The sequence below is a fragment of the Neomonachus schauinslandi genome, chromosome 8, assembly GCF_002201575.2.
Source record: "Neomonachus schauinslandi chromosome 8, ASM220157v2, whole genome shotgun sequence".
Taxonomy (NCBI): Eukaryota; Metazoa; Chordata; class Mammalia; order Carnivora; family Phocidae; genus Neomonachus; species Neomonachus schauinslandi.
In genome coordinates this window covers 124,012,671-124,028,492 of record NC_058410.1, presented here as the reverse complement: position 1 = coordinate 124,028,492, position 15,822 = coordinate 124,012,671, and the positions used below count along the sequence as shown (strand labels likewise).

Here is a 15,822-nt window from a genome sequence, read left to right as displayed (position 1 = left end):
GATTGGAATTCAGGCTGTATTAAACTGAAGTAGATTGTGGTAAATTAAAATACGTATTATAATCCTTAGAACAATCATCAAGAAAATAATCCAAAGACACAGTTTTAAAAATCGTAGAAATTAATATGGTACAGGCAAAAAGAGAGTTTAACAGAAGACAGGAAAGGAGAAACAAAAACAAAACAATGAGATGAACAGAAAACAGCTAGCAGATTGATAAATTAAATCCAGCCAAATCAATAATTACATGAAATGTGAAAGAATTAGACACTCCCAACAAAGAGCAGAGGTTGTCAGAGACCAGATTTTTTTTTAAAAAAGCAACTATATACTATCTATAAGAGATTCATTTTAGATTCAAAGAAAAAACAGCTTACAAGTAAAAGGGTAGAAAAAGATATACCATGCCTACAGTAACCATATGAGAGTGACTGTATTCATATTGGACAAAACAGACTTTTAGCTGAGAAATATTACTAGAGACTAAAAGGAACATTTTATAATGATAAAAGGGTCAATATTTCAGAAAGATGTAACAATGAATGTATGTGTATATCTGAAAGTCTTGAAACAGATGAAGCAAAAATGGATATAAATGAAAGGAAAAATAGACAATTCTACATTGATAGAGATTTTAATATCCAACTACCAATAACTGATAGAATGAAATCAGCAATGATCTAGAAAACTTGAATGCTATCAACCAATGCTGTATGACATTTACAGAAAACTCCATCCAGGAACAAAAGGATACACATTCTTTCCAAGTGCACACAAAACATTTACCACAACAGACCATGCTTGAGGCCACATAACAAGTTTTAATAAATTGGAAAGGATTCAAGACATACAAAGAGATCCTTACTGAAGACACATAATAGTCAAACTATTGAAAGCTAAAGACAGAAAAATCTTGTTCACAGGCCACAAGGGATTAAACTAGAAATCAGCAATTTTGGAAATTCTCCAGACCTGGACATCAAACAACACACTTCTAAAAATAGGTCAAAGAAAAAAGTACAGGGAAATCAAAGTATTTGGGATTGAAAGAAAATGGGAAACATATAAAAACTTATGGGATACAGCTGATGTAGTGCTTATAGGAAATTTTATAGCTTTGAACACCTATTCAGAAAAGAAGTTAATAAAGTAAAAAAAAAAAATCAATAATCTAAGATTTCTACCTTGGGAAACAAGAACAGAAGAGAAAATTAAGCCCAAGGCAAGCACAAGGTAGTAAATAATAAAGATCTGAGCAGAAATCAATGCAACAGCAAAAACAAGAACAAGCCAGAAAAATCAATGAAACCAAAAGTTGGTTCTTCAAACAGATCAACAAAACTGATAAACCTTTAACTAGACTAACCAAAAAAAGAAGAAAGAGAACACAAATAAGTAGTATCAGAAATGAAAGAGGGGGCATCACTATCTACCTGGCAGAAATTAAATAAAGGACTACAAAGGAAATACTGGGTATTATGAACAACGCTGCCAACAAAGTAGGAAACTTAGATGAAATAGAGAAATTCCAGGAAAATATAAATGATCACAACTGACTCCAGAAGAAAGAGAAAATCTGTATAGATTTATAAGTAAATAAGTAGATTTAGTAATTTAAAGTCTTCCCACAAAGAAAAGTACAGGCTCAGATGGCTTCACTTATGAACTGCACAAAATGTTTAAAAAAAGAAAAAAAATCCTATAAAAATACTGTCCAAAAATAGGAAAGACCACTTCCCAACTCATTCTATGAGGCCAGTGTTACTCAATAGTAAAGCCAAACAAAGACATCATAAAAACAAAACAAAAAGCACCCCCTAGACAACAGTATTTCTTATAAGCATAAACACAAAAATCCCAAACCAAATTCACCAACATATAAATAGGATTGTACATCATGTCCATGCAAAATTTATCTGCCAAATGCAAGGTAGGTCAGTTCCAATCTGAAAATCAACTAATGCAATACACCATACTAATGGAATATAGAACAAAAGCCACATGATCATCTTAATGGCCACAGATAAAGCATTTGACAAAAAAAGACTTATGACTAAACTCTCCACAAAGCAGAAGTAGAAGGGAAATTTTTTAACTTGGTAAGGAAGCCTACAAAAACCCAGCTAATATCACACTTAATGTGGAAGGCTGAAGACATTCCCCTAAATATCCCAGGAACTAAAAGCAAGATTTTCATTCTCAGCACTCCTATCATCCACCACACCGTAGGCTCTACATAGCACAAAAGAAGCAAACACATACAGACTGGAAAGAAGTAAATAAAAGCATCTCTAATTTTTGCAGATGATATGATTGTGCAGGAAAAAACTAAGAAATCTACAAAATAACTATGAGAACTAATGAGTTTAGCAAGGCTGAAGGATATAAGACCAATATATAAAAATCAATTGTATTTCTATATGCTAGCAATGGACAATCCAAAAATGAAAATAAGCATTCCCATTCAAAATATCAAAAAGAATAAAATACTTAGAAATCAACTTATGAAAGAAGTTCACGAATTTTACACTGAAACCTTTAAAACATTACTGAGAGAAATAAAAAATGGGGCCTATGGGAACTGGACAGATCTGTAAACTGATAGGTCCTACCGTGCCCAGGGGAAAAGAGACAACCAGTACTCTGAGTGCATCTTCAAAGAGTGGAAGCTGGGAGAGGGAAGGGTTTAAGGTTGAGGATTGCGGTGATATGGAAAAATTTAAAATACTTCTTATGCAAATACAATGTGGTATGGGGTCATGATGTTGCTGAAATCTGACTAGTCACTAACTGCAAAGCTGCTCATTCTGGGGAAGCAGGCCACCGTGCTTTGTGTCTTTGAAACACTGCTTCAGACTCCGATTTCTGCTGCCTTCTTGTGGACCAGGTACACAGCTAAAACGCCGGAGAAGACCACCACCCTCAAGCAGCACTAAGAGTTGGTTAGTGAAGATTAGATTGTGAAGATAGTGAAGAAGCGAAGATTAGCATTAACCATACAAGTACAAGTTTGGTAGTAAAAGTGGAGAATAGCACCATTTGATTTTAGAAAACCCGTAGGTCAACACAGGCTCAGGACTTGTCCATGCATCAGCCTTAAGTTTTCTCTTCCAGGTGAATTGATCTGATTTTGCCTTATTATTTTGCTCACCTGCAGGACCAAAGCCAACCACATGCTAAGACTGGCCCTTGCTCGAGTAAGAAGCACAGACAATACAGTCTGAATGGGACCAAAAGAAAGTTTGTGTATTTTCATTTTTGCTTATGTCCAGGAGCAGTTCCTGGCTGTGGAATCCTACTTTACCATTAGCGACCCCTTAGCCCTGGTACCGGTGATGTAGTGTGACATTCCAGCTGCAAACAGATTTATACTCCCAGTGCTTGCCCTTCAATAATGTTTTAAAAGTCTGTACATCATTAGAGGTACTTCTTACCAGCTAGACTACCCTTGTTTCATTTCACGGCAATGTTTTCTCTGGCCTCCCAAAAAGTAATATTTCAATCATACAGAAAAATGGGGGGGGGGAGGGTATGTATTATCTATTATTCTGACTGCCCTAATCTAGCTGATCAACCCTAACATTCTGCCATATCTGATACAGGATTTTTTTTTTTTAAAGTAGTATGATACAGTTGAAACCCACTGAGCATCCCTCTGTGACTTCATCTCCCATCTACTCCCCTCAGAGGTAAGTAACCACTATTTCAAATCTGATGTTTATCATTCTCATACATTTTTGAAGAAGTGTATTACTTGTGTGCATTATTTTGCATAGTTTCAAACTCTACACACTTTATAATCTTCATCAGTTTTTGAAATTAATCCATATTCATACATGTAGATCTAACTCATTCATTTTCAAGGCTGCATAGTATTCCACAGTATGAATAATTAACTTGGCTACATACCCATTCTCATGTGCATTTGAGTTGCTTTCAATTTTTCTCTCTATAAACAATGTAACGAGTACCCTTGTTAATAATTGTTTATGCACATGACTATTCTCCTAAAGTATATTATCTAGAAGAAAAATTATTAAATCAGATGGTAGAAGCACTTTCAAGTCAACTAGGTATTATCAAATTGTTGCCTAAAGTGGTTGGTCATCCATTAATACTCCAAATCAACACAGTTTCCTCACCCTCACCAGCAAACCACTATTTTAAAATCTGACTGGTATAGAATGCTAACTTGTTTTAATTTGCACTTCCCCAATAACTGGTGAGGACAGAATTCTTATTTTTTTTTTTTTAAAGATTTTATTTATTTATTTGACAGAGAAAGACACAGCGAGAGAGGGAACACAAACGAGAGAGGGAACACAAACGGGGAGTGGGAGAGGGAGAAGCAGACTCCTTGCCAACAGGGAGCCTGATGCGGGACTCGATCCCGGGACTCCAGGATCATGACCTGAGCCGAAGGCAGTCGCTTAACCAACTGAGCCACCCAGGTGCCCCAGGACAGAATTCTTATAAAACTTTATTTTCTATTCTGGTTTCCTTTTCTGTGAAGCCCTGTTCACATATTTTGCCCATTCTGTGGATTATCTTTTTCAATTTGTTTATGGTGGCCTTTATGAGATTTTTGTTATTGTTTTACTTTGACTAAATTCAGTTGTTTCTTTATAGTTTTTGGTTGGTTCTGATGTCTTGCTTAAAAAATTCATTCCCTTCCCTAAGGTCATAAAGGTAGTCTTTAATACACATAGAAATGGCTTCTGTACAGTGTGAGAAAGGAAATCTAACTTTGTTTCTTTCTCACAAGTTTCTACATGACTCACTTTTATGTTCTATTTGCTTCCAACACCAATATCATATTGTCTAAAATGGCCTATTATAATAAGCATTTTGTTCATTAAGTCATTCTACCTTGTTCTATTTGAAAACTATCTTGGCTATTCCTGGCACAATGTTCTCCCATATAAATTACAAGATCAACTAGTATCACACAATGATAACCCAAAAAAGGGGGTTGGGGGGATAAGGCAGCAAAAAACAAGAATTAAACACCTGACTTTGGGATTTTCATAAAAATGATTCAAAATTCACAGATTTATTTGGGAGAACTGGACATTACAGTAACAAGACTTCCCATCCACAAGCATGGAACTTCTCCATTTATTTGGTTCTCTTTAATTTCCTCCAATAAAGCTTTATAATTCTCTCCATAAAGATCTTGCATATTTTAAGTTTGTGGTTATAGTGTTGATGTTATTGTAAATCTTTCAAAATTATATATTCAAATTGGTACTCTGATATAGGTACACAGTTCATTATCTGTTTATGTCTACCCTTACTGAACTCTTAAGTTCTAAAAATCTGTTGTTTCCATGCAATCATATTTGTGCATAAGTTTAGCTTTGTTTCTTGCTTTCCAGGGCTTCTACCTTCATTTGTTCCCAATCTTAAAAATTAAGATACTTCCAACATTCTATAATTACTATGTTTACAGTAAGGTTGGGTAGCTAATCTTTATCACTAATTTCCTAAGAGCTTTTATCAAGAAAGGGTGGTAGATTTTTTAAAAAGTGTTTAACCCATTGAGATGCTGTTATGTTAATTGAGATTACATTAAATTTTCAAGTGTTGAACCATCTTTGCATTCCTGAAATACATTCAATTTGGTCCCGATCTTTCCTTAATATACTGCAAAATTTTTAAATTCATACTTTAGAAAATTGTGTCTGTGTTCATAGCTATGATAACACCTGAATCTCCTAATCAATCTTAACATTACTACGAGTGGGACGATTGGACATCATATGCCTCCTGATATAACACAATAGGAAGGACACAGTACCATCTCTTAAGTATTCTTGCCAAAGTGATTTACTCAAATCTAACAAGCCTCTAAATCTAGTAATTATCAGTTTGTAGTAAATATAGGGAGGTGGAAAAGAAGTTAAATGATCCAACAAGGATACAATCTACAAGACCAAACTTGGGAAATTCTACAAGATAAATGACCTGGTCCCTTCAATAAATGAGTAGGATGAGGGAAAAAAGACAGGGAAAATTGAAAAATATTTAAGAGCCATGTCAACCAAATGCAAAGTAGAGTCATAACCTGAATTCTAATTCTAATTCTAACCAACTATAAAAATGGCATTTTAAAGTCAATCTTTAGTCAATATTGTTGGTACAGTAACAGTATTATAATTATGTTCTTAAATCCTATAGATTAAGAGATATTAACTGAAGTATTTATGAAAGAAATGACAAATCCTGGATTTCCTTTAAAAGATCCCAGAAATGACAAACGAAGCTAACCAAAAAGGTATATACGTGAGGAATTATAGACAAAACATGAATGGCAAAATATTCTAATTGTTGACTGCAGGTTTGTTTGCCTTTGGTAGGTAACACAGCTTTAAAATATGCAGAGGAAGACAAATCTGACGTAATCTCAGATCTGCGGTCAGGGGAAATGGTTAAGTGACCCTCCCCGCCGCCCCCGTAAGTAACTAGTCGATCAAGCAGAGAGAAATTGGAAAGGTTACAAGATTTGCATACTGGAGTTTTGTTTGAGCTAGTGAACCCTGCCTTTAGTAAGTAGATATGTTCTTTTAAAATATGACTATTCTTTTATGACGAATGATGGATGATGGGTTCACGAGAGCTTCTTATACTGCGATACAATTTGAAACTTCTCGTAATGAACAGTTTAAAATGGAAAGAAAAAACAAGACCAGAAGATCAATCCAGTCTCTTTTCTCTGGAAATATCTAAACAAAATGTAGAGACTCCATTCCTTTGAATTTTTGGTTGAACACATCAGTGAGCTCCCTGGGCCTGGTATCAGGATAAGGTGGGAGGTGTACAGATGGTTGTGACTGAATTTCTTTAATGGTTTCCTACTCTTCCTGAGTCCAGTTCAAGTTACAGATTTTCTACGAAATTACAAAGCATTAGCTTCTCACACTTGTTGGCACACAACTTGTCTGTAGTTTTCCATATTAAAAACACCTGTAGACGTAACTGCCTGCTCATTCCTACTCCTGTTTGTTCATTTTTCTCATCCTTTATAAATTCTGTCACATGTCATGTCTTCAAAGAACTAACTTTTGGACTGGTATCCTGGTTTGGGGTTAGTTTCTATTCTTATTTTTATCATCCCTTTTTCTTTGACTTTTATTCTGCTGTTCTTTAACTCAGAAGTTGGGCACTTCACTCAATTCCATTTTTTTTTTTTTAAGATTTTATTTATTTATTTGACAGAGAGAGACACAGTGAGAGAAGGAACACAAGCAGGGGGAGTGGGAGAAGGAGAAGCTGGCTTCCTGCGGAGCAGGGAGCCCGATGCAGGGCTCGATCCCAGGACCCTAGGATCATGACATGAGCCAAAGGCAGATGCTTAACTGACTGAGCCACCCAGGTGCCTCTCAATTCCAAAATTTTTGATCACCATTTATTTCTAGGTGTTCTCTTAATTCCACTGTGATTTCTTCACTGCCTGTAGGTTATTTAGACAATTTTTAAATTTTCGAAAAGCACAAAATTAGAAATGTAGTTTCTAATTTAATCAAAGTTTCTAATTTAAATTATAATAAACTACTTAATAAATTATGAGACCACATGGTATGTAATTTGGCACTGGTTCCTATTTGCAGCTTTGTGGCTTATTATGTAGGCAGCTTTTGAATATGTCTCTTGTATTTTAAAACAATGTATCTACTTACTAAAGGCAGAGCTCAACCGAAACTCTACTATGCAAATCTTCTAACCTTCCTAATTTCTCTCTGCTCAATCTACTAGTAATTTACGGAAGAGTCACTTAATTCCCACTGACTGTAGATCTAAAATTACATGTCTTCCATATTTTGAAGCTCTATTACCAAAGGCAAGCAAGTTTAAAATTACTATAACTTCACGGAGAATTGCTCTTTTTATCACTGTTATACAATGACCCTTCTATGTTTGTCCCTTTATTGCCTTAAAGTTATATTTTCCAATCTGACAAGCTCTGACTTTTAACAGAGACGATCCTTTTTTATTTATTGTGATTACACATATATTTGTATTTATAGTTATTTTGACCAGGTCATTCTATTTGCCCTTGCTTTTCCTATCATTCTTTCCCCCTTCTTTCCTACATTCTGTATATTTTTTAGTAGTTACCCTTAAAGCTTGAACACGCTTATCTGTTTTATTAAAATTTAAAGTTACTTCCTCCCTCCTAAGTAATAAAAGGGCAGAAGACAGCATTAGTGCTGATCACCTATCTTCTTTCTTACTGCTATAAATTTTAGTTGTATCTAACTTATTACGACCTAATTTATCAACATAACTTACTGTTTTAAACAACTAAGGTGTGTTTGCCTGTTATTCCCAATTTCTTTCCTCACTGATCATTTATATTTCATGCTTTTCTGGGTGCAATAACTTCTTTTTGAAGAATAACTTTTGATGATCCTCTTAGTGAAAATCTACCAGTGGTAAAACTTCCAGGACTTGTTCGTTTGAAAGCGTCCATTCCATTTGGCTTCTTGGATGATAGTTTGCAGTAGTAAAGCAGGGCAGGTTGGCAGCTCCGTTCTCAGCTCCAGCCTCTGGCTTCACTGATTGCTTGCTGTCAGTGTCTGTGCTCAGTGCCCCGGCTGGTCCTTCTGAGGCCATCTTTCCCCGTGCGTTCTCTGTGTTTTTTCAAGATCTCCTCCTCTGCCTTTCATGTTCTGCAGTTTACTCTGTCAGAGTCTGGGCTCAATTTCGATTGGGCTTTAGTGCTTCAATCTGAGGACTTTAAAAAATATATAATAATAAGGGACACCTGGGTGGCTCAGTCCCTTAAGTGTCTGACTCTTGATTTCAGCTCAGGTCATGATCTCAGGGTCCTGGGATCGAGCCCTGCACTGGGCTCCCCACTTGGCACAGAGTCTGCTTGAGGATTCTCTCTCTCCCTCTGCTCATGCTCTCTCTCTAAAATAAATAAATAAATCTTTAAAAAAATCAGTAATGATATCTTCTTGGACATTATCTTTTCCAACTTTTCCAGTATTATTTCTCCAGTCCGTCAGTTCACTTTTCTGAAAAACGTATTTGACTTAAGTTGGACCTTCTCTGGCGTGAGACAGGGCCTTGGGGGGCCTGCATGAGGCAAGGAAGTAAGATCTGAGTTTATCCCAACACTGAAACATTAAAAACCAATTCAGTTTGAGATTGGCTTCTGTGTTAAATATTTGTTTCACAGACCTATAAATACTTGCAAAGTGTATTGTCTTCCTAATTTAGATGTTTGTGACACAAAATGGCTTTCTGGGAACAACATAACCTTATGCTTATAAGTATCATTTTGCACCAGGAAAGGGTTGCACTGAAGCTAGATCATTTGTAGAAGAACGCCACTAAATGTAAATATCAAGCAATACCTAGTAGCTGCTCATTCCTTTGGGAGAATCATCCTTTATGAGCATAAAATTGACTTTTTCTAATCCAAAAAGCATAAGGAATCACCTCTTTTTTCTATTTTTGCCATGAAGTAGGGAAAATGTTTTTATTAAAAGCAGCCTATCTGAAAAGATGTCTCACTCAGACCAACACACACTGACTAGCTGAGAAGAACTGCTGGGTCTACAGCACCAAGTTAAACCAGAATTGCCATAGATAATCTAAAGAATTACCATTAAGGAATTTCTCTTTGAAGCCAAGAATGATAAATGATCTAGGAATTATAAACTAAGGATGAGCGAATTAGGTTAACAGTCCTGATCCAAAAACTTAGTCTACTGAGCACAAATGCCTGATAGTACATATGCACATGTATTAACTGGACTGCCCCCCAAAGCAGAAAACTTTGAGATCTTTATTAGATCACATTTACAGCTATAAGCTGACTTAGTTACATGAAACAATGCTTTGATAGAATACTTATTATTATACTGTGCATTTTAAGTTTATATGGACAGAGTAAAAATAATTAGGGTAAGTTGTCACCAGATGGATCTTGTTCATGTCTTATTCATGGTCTTACAGCCAACTTTATAAGCTTCAACCCAAATCAGAATAAGCTCACCCCTTCACACACGCATCCCAAACAAGAACACAAACACTTAACATTTCTTTCAAAGCTAGTATGCACAGACTATACCAGGAAATCAGATGTAATTGCGGGGAAGGGGGGCTTTTTACTTTCCACCATATAGGTTTTTTTTTTTAATTGAAGGATAATTAACATACAGTGTTATATCACCTTACTGTGTTTTGTTTAACCTGAGATATTAAAACAACACAGACCAGGCACAGACTCAGACCTGCTTGGTAACCAACCCAAGGAGGGCTACCCAGCACTCTGACAGTTCTTTTGTCTCTGGTTCTTAAGAGTTCCCTTACTTTCTGTTTAATACCAGGGCTATGGAAAGCTTGTTGTGATTTAATAGGGAATATATACTAAAGTGTTCGTTGCTGGATTTTAAGAGATGGTCAAGTTAACTTAACCAGATTCATGCACCTGTAATCCAGGTGCTTAAAGGTTTGTTGAGTGGAGGGATAAAATTGCTCCGGGACAGAAACACACCAGGGAGCCACTCCGCACTGAGCACAGATCTCCAACAGCACATGGCAACAAACCCAACTCAAAAGAACAGTTTTCAAGGGCACCCAGAAGCATACCTTTCCTTTCTACTCTTTTTAGAGAGCAGTTTCATAAAATCAAAATACCTTCAACATAATGTAGTAATAGCTTTATTAATGGAAATATATCCTTAGACACATTACACAGAGTGTGAACTATGTCTGAAGATGTAGGTTTCCATTTCTTATCCTACAAGCTTCCTCTTATTACTGGAGAAAGAGGGGAGTCATGATGTACTGGCCCTCTTGGTCCTCAAAGGAATCAGATGCAGGAAAGTGGAGCTCAAATGTGGCCAGGGCCCGGACAGCAGCCCCAGCTCTGTTACACGCGTGACCGCAAACACCACTGGGGATGGGTGACACACCAAGCTCCAGGAAGGAGTTCTGAGGTCACCTCCTCTCTAGCACCCGCCTGGCCCTGAGACAACTACAACCCCGTTTGCACCTTAGTGCCTTTCAGGCCTGGGTGAACGTCCTGGAGGATGCTAATCAAAGCACTGTAGAAGCCACTGATACACATAACTAGAAAGAACACATATATTCTTCCATAACATTTTGCTCATAGCACTACATTTTTCATTGACATTTATAGGTCTTAACTGTTTTGTATTTTTAGGTCCTCTGTGTCAGAAAAATAAGTAACTGCTGTTAATGAATTAATCCCACTCTCTATACCATTCTAATTATTGGCAACAAGCTCCTAACCACCCATATGCTAACACCTGTAGGTTACAGTATCATGAGCCCTTAACATAAGCTCCTACCTAGTAGGTGGGGGGACAGAGAGGGAGGGAGGGAGGGAGAATGTGGTTGTAAGAGTGGCAATAACAACCATATGCATTAGATATGTGTCATAAAATTTGAAAACTATAGTTCAAAACAGGAAGTATAAACTTGTTATTAAGATTCTTATTTATTTTGTGTCTACAAAAGTCATAGTATCAGTCTAGCCCCGACACAGCCATTTAGGACCTTACTTTGCTCCCTGCAGTCAGAGTGTAAGGTGCTAAGAGGACAAGCAAAGCGTCAGGAGAGGTGATGCTAGTGGACAGATACCCTTTTGTTCAGCGAACACCGAACTTAAATTTTGAAAAGCGCTCTGTAAATGGGGACACCTAAAAAAAACCAAAACGATCTCCTAAAAATAAGGCAGAGAGTCCCTGAAAATGCAAGTTTTCAGAACTAGCACTAATCAAAATAATCTAATCATCTAATAAAATCCATAATAAAAAGGTCCTTTCATGTAACAGGCACAGAAAAGACAGCCACCATGAAATTAAGCCTCCTTTACAGTGAAAAGAAATGTGGTAAAGGGGAGGGAGAAAGCTCTGGACAGCAACATCGGTTCCGCCAGGAAAGCGTGGCAGGTGCATAACCCTGCCCATGTCCTCATCAATAACACAAGGACAACCTACCCGAGGTGCTGAGAAGGTTAAATGAAGCGTATCCTACATTAAGCAGTGCACCCAGAGCACAGGACCCCCAACACATGAGAGCAAGTCATCCGAGGTGACAGGAATCGGAAGACTACGTGTGGAAGCATACAGCTCACAGAACTGAGCTCACAACTGCAATAAAATTATCCTGTTGTTGTAATCCAAGGATAGGTCTGTTCCACAGAACATGCCTTCTATTGTGTGACTTTTGTGACTCACTGAAAACATCACAAAAGAGAAATTATTAAGGAAAGTGTAACAAGACACTGCCCAGTCACCAAATCAAACACCTTACCATAAACAAGACTTCAAGAAATCGCATCATCAGTAAAAATATGTACAAATGTACTTGAACTCTGGCACTAGTCTGAGAGCACTCTAACAAATGATTCGCTAGTGAGTAAGCCCCGAATGATGTGAGCACATTAACATACTATTACCATCGCAGGTAATTAGCATTTACCTACTGCTTATTTGGCAATTGCTATTTTAAGCGTTTTACATGTATTTACTTATGTAATTCTTGCAAAACCCTGGGAAGTAAATCCTATCTACCATCCCCTTTTTACACAGAAGGAACTGAGGCAGTCCTAGCGTAAACCAAGGCAACCTAATTCCAAAGTCTACGCTTCCCACCTTCAGGCTGATGGCCTTAAATTTTAAGTCAATGTATAAAACAGTGAAAGAATTCTACCATATCCCCAAATTAAAAAAAAAAAAAGGCAGGTTACACAGAAACATGTATGATATGTACAGCCACTCTGTAGGGGGAAACTCGACTGGTGGGGCCTGGCTGCTCGGCGGGGCAGGTGGGTAGCAGTGGGTAGCTACCTTCCAAGGGCTGCTGTGGGGAGTAATTGATGTGTGCGGGTGTAAAGCATTCTGGTGCCTGGCACCTGCTGAGACTGAACTTAGGTCAGTCACTGTTACATATGAATAAGGAGATCATCAGGAAGAACGATCAAGGAAACAAAGAGTGGTTTGGGTCTGATTCAGAGTTTACAGAGTTTCCCCATCCCTGCTGTAACTTACTTTACTGCTTGAATTTTCTATGTAAGTATGGCCTTTTTTTTTTAATAAAAAAAAAAAATCAAAGCTATTTATATCTGAGGGAGGAATAGAAGTCTCACTTTGGATAAGGAGCATATTTTGAGATAAGAGGAGTCAGGAAAGAAACTGAATAAGGCTTCTAGATGAAATTTTTGCATTAAAAAATAAGTGTAATTTTGAAGGATATGGAAAACAGTGAAGGGTACAAGAACAGTGAGCTAGTACAATACAAAATAAGGAAATGGGACCAGCTGATTTGTGAAACAGACAAGTATTTAGATGAACAGATAGAAACCTGTATTTTTAAATCATGCAATTTCACCAGAGAGGTGGTCTTTTTTAAAAATTTTATTTTAAATTCCAGTATAGTTAACATACAGTGTAATCTTACTTTCAGGTGAATTACTTTCAGTGATTCAACACTTCCATACATCACCCAGTGCTCATCACAAGTGCCCTTCTTAATCCCCATCACCTCTTTCACCATCAGTTTGTTCTCTATAGTTAAGGGTCTGTTTCTTGGTTTGTCTTTTTTTTCCCCTTTGTTGGTTTGTCTTGTTTCTTAAAATCTACATATGAGTAAAATCATACAGTATTTGGCTTTCTCTGATTTATTTTGCTTTAGCATAATACTCTCTAGCTCCGTCTATGTTGTTGCAAATGGCAAGATCTCATTCTTTTTTATGGCCAAGTAATATTCCATTGTGTGTATGTATATATATATATATATATATATATATATATATATATATATATACCACATCTCCACATCTTCTTAATCCACTCCTCAGTCGATGGACACTTGGGCTGTTTCCATAATTTGGCTATTATAGATAATGCTGCTATAAACATCGGGGTACATGTATCCCTCTGAATTAGTATTTTTGAATTTTTCAGATAAATACCCAGTAGTGCGATTACTGGATACTGGATTGCAGCGTAATTCTACTTTTGAGGAACATCCATACTGTTTTTCCACAGTGGCTGCACCAAAAGTTTGCATTCCCACCAACAGAGCATGAGGGGTCCTTTCTCTCCACGTCCTCACCAACATCTGTTAATTTTTTTCCAACTCAGTAGACTTCTCCAGGGTGGCTGAGAAAGGAACTGCCAAGAATTTAGCACCACATGAAAGCATGGAGGAACGCTATGGACAAAAAATATCATGACTATACTTGTCAGAAAAGGTTTAGAGTTTCTCTTTCAATCTATAATGAGGAAATACCTGAAAAACAACTTCTTGACTTTTCCAACTGGTGTGAAAGGCATGTCAAATTTTCCCCTTCCCCCAAACTGAGCTCCTGATGCTCCCCGGACCTCCATCGACCCCAGCTGCAATCTCCAAGCTCCCAACTTGGTCACCAATTCCTCTTCTGGTTGGTGCCATCCTCGGCTCTTTTCTTTCACAACACTTCCAGTCTTTCCATGATCCAAGCCATTGTTCATGGCCATCATCCTGGTCCATGTTACCACCTGTCTTCCTGCTTCTGCCCTTGAGACTCTTCAGGTTACAGAGCTTAAGTCCTCCAATGGCGCCCCTCACTCTTCTCCTGACACCAGGCGGCTCTCGGCTCCTCCCACACATCAGGCATTTTCTCTCTCAGGGATTTTGCACTTGCTGTTGTCTCTCTGTAGAGTCCCGTCCTTGAATATCTGATGGTTAACTGCCTCACTTCCTTCAGATCTTTACTCAAAAGTTACCTTCTCAGTGAGTTTAATACCCCAGCTATGCTACCTAAAATTTCAAGCTCTATCTCAACCCTTCATACCCCCCATTTGCTTTATTTTTTCTCCTTAGCATTTATCATGACCTGACATACCACATATTTTAGTTTATAACCTTGTTGGTTGCTTATCTCCTCTACAGAAGGCAAGAATTTTTATTTGGTTCATTGCTATACCCTGATGCTCTCTGTATATGTTTGTGAGCACACGGGATGTGTGCTCACGGAGCATGTGAGATTCCTATGCCCTATATGAATAATGTGGTTCAGATCTCAGTACTTTTAATCAGTCAGACATTAAACTGTAACTCTCTTCTTCTACCTGCTTAAGATAAGCATGTGGCCCAGGCCCAACCTGTCCTTCTTAGCAACAAATGGACAATGGGCATAAAAGCTATGTCTCAACAGGAGACACTCCAATACTGAACTTGACTATGATGAAACAAGGGTTCTATAACTTGGCAACTTTGCACACTGAGAGTTATATTTTTCTAACTGCAGGGGGGACTCATTAAATCAATTCCATTGATGACCTTTTATAAAATGAACCAGAATAGAACAGAGCATGTTATACACAGAGAGGTTAATGTTCTTTGAAACTTTACATTTTATATACTTACATATGTGTATAGTGGATTGTGACATATAGTTCTTTTTTTTTTTTTAAGATTTTATTTATTTGACAGAGAGAGACACTGCGAGAGCAGGAACACAAGCAGGAGGAGTGGGAGAGGGAGAAGCAGGCATCCCTTGGAGCAGGGAGCCTGATATGGGACTCCATCCCAGGACCCTGGGCTCATGACCTGAGCCTAAGGCGGACGCTTAATGACTGAGCCACCCAGGTGCCCCTGTGACATATAGTTCTAACTGTGGTTTGTGGTCAAGAAAACTTTTGAGAAGAAGGGTCCAGAAATAACTTTCAGAGGGGTTTGTGACTTCTCTGACTCTACCCCAAAGGGGGACAAAATCAGTGTGGGTGCCTCAGACATACCCACCTGCTACATACACCCTGCGCGTAAACAGATCTGGGGGGTGATGCCCTCTTG

The 15,822-nt window shown here is 37.7% G+C and overlaps 1 protein-coding gene across 1 annotated transcript in view; it reads right to left on the bottom strand.

Annotated features, from left to right (window-relative positions):
• CDYL (chromodomain Y like) overlaps nt 1-15,822 on the bottom strand; it is a 175,091-nt gene that overhangs the window by 94,801 nt on the left and 64,468 nt on the right. The window lies entirely within an intron of this gene.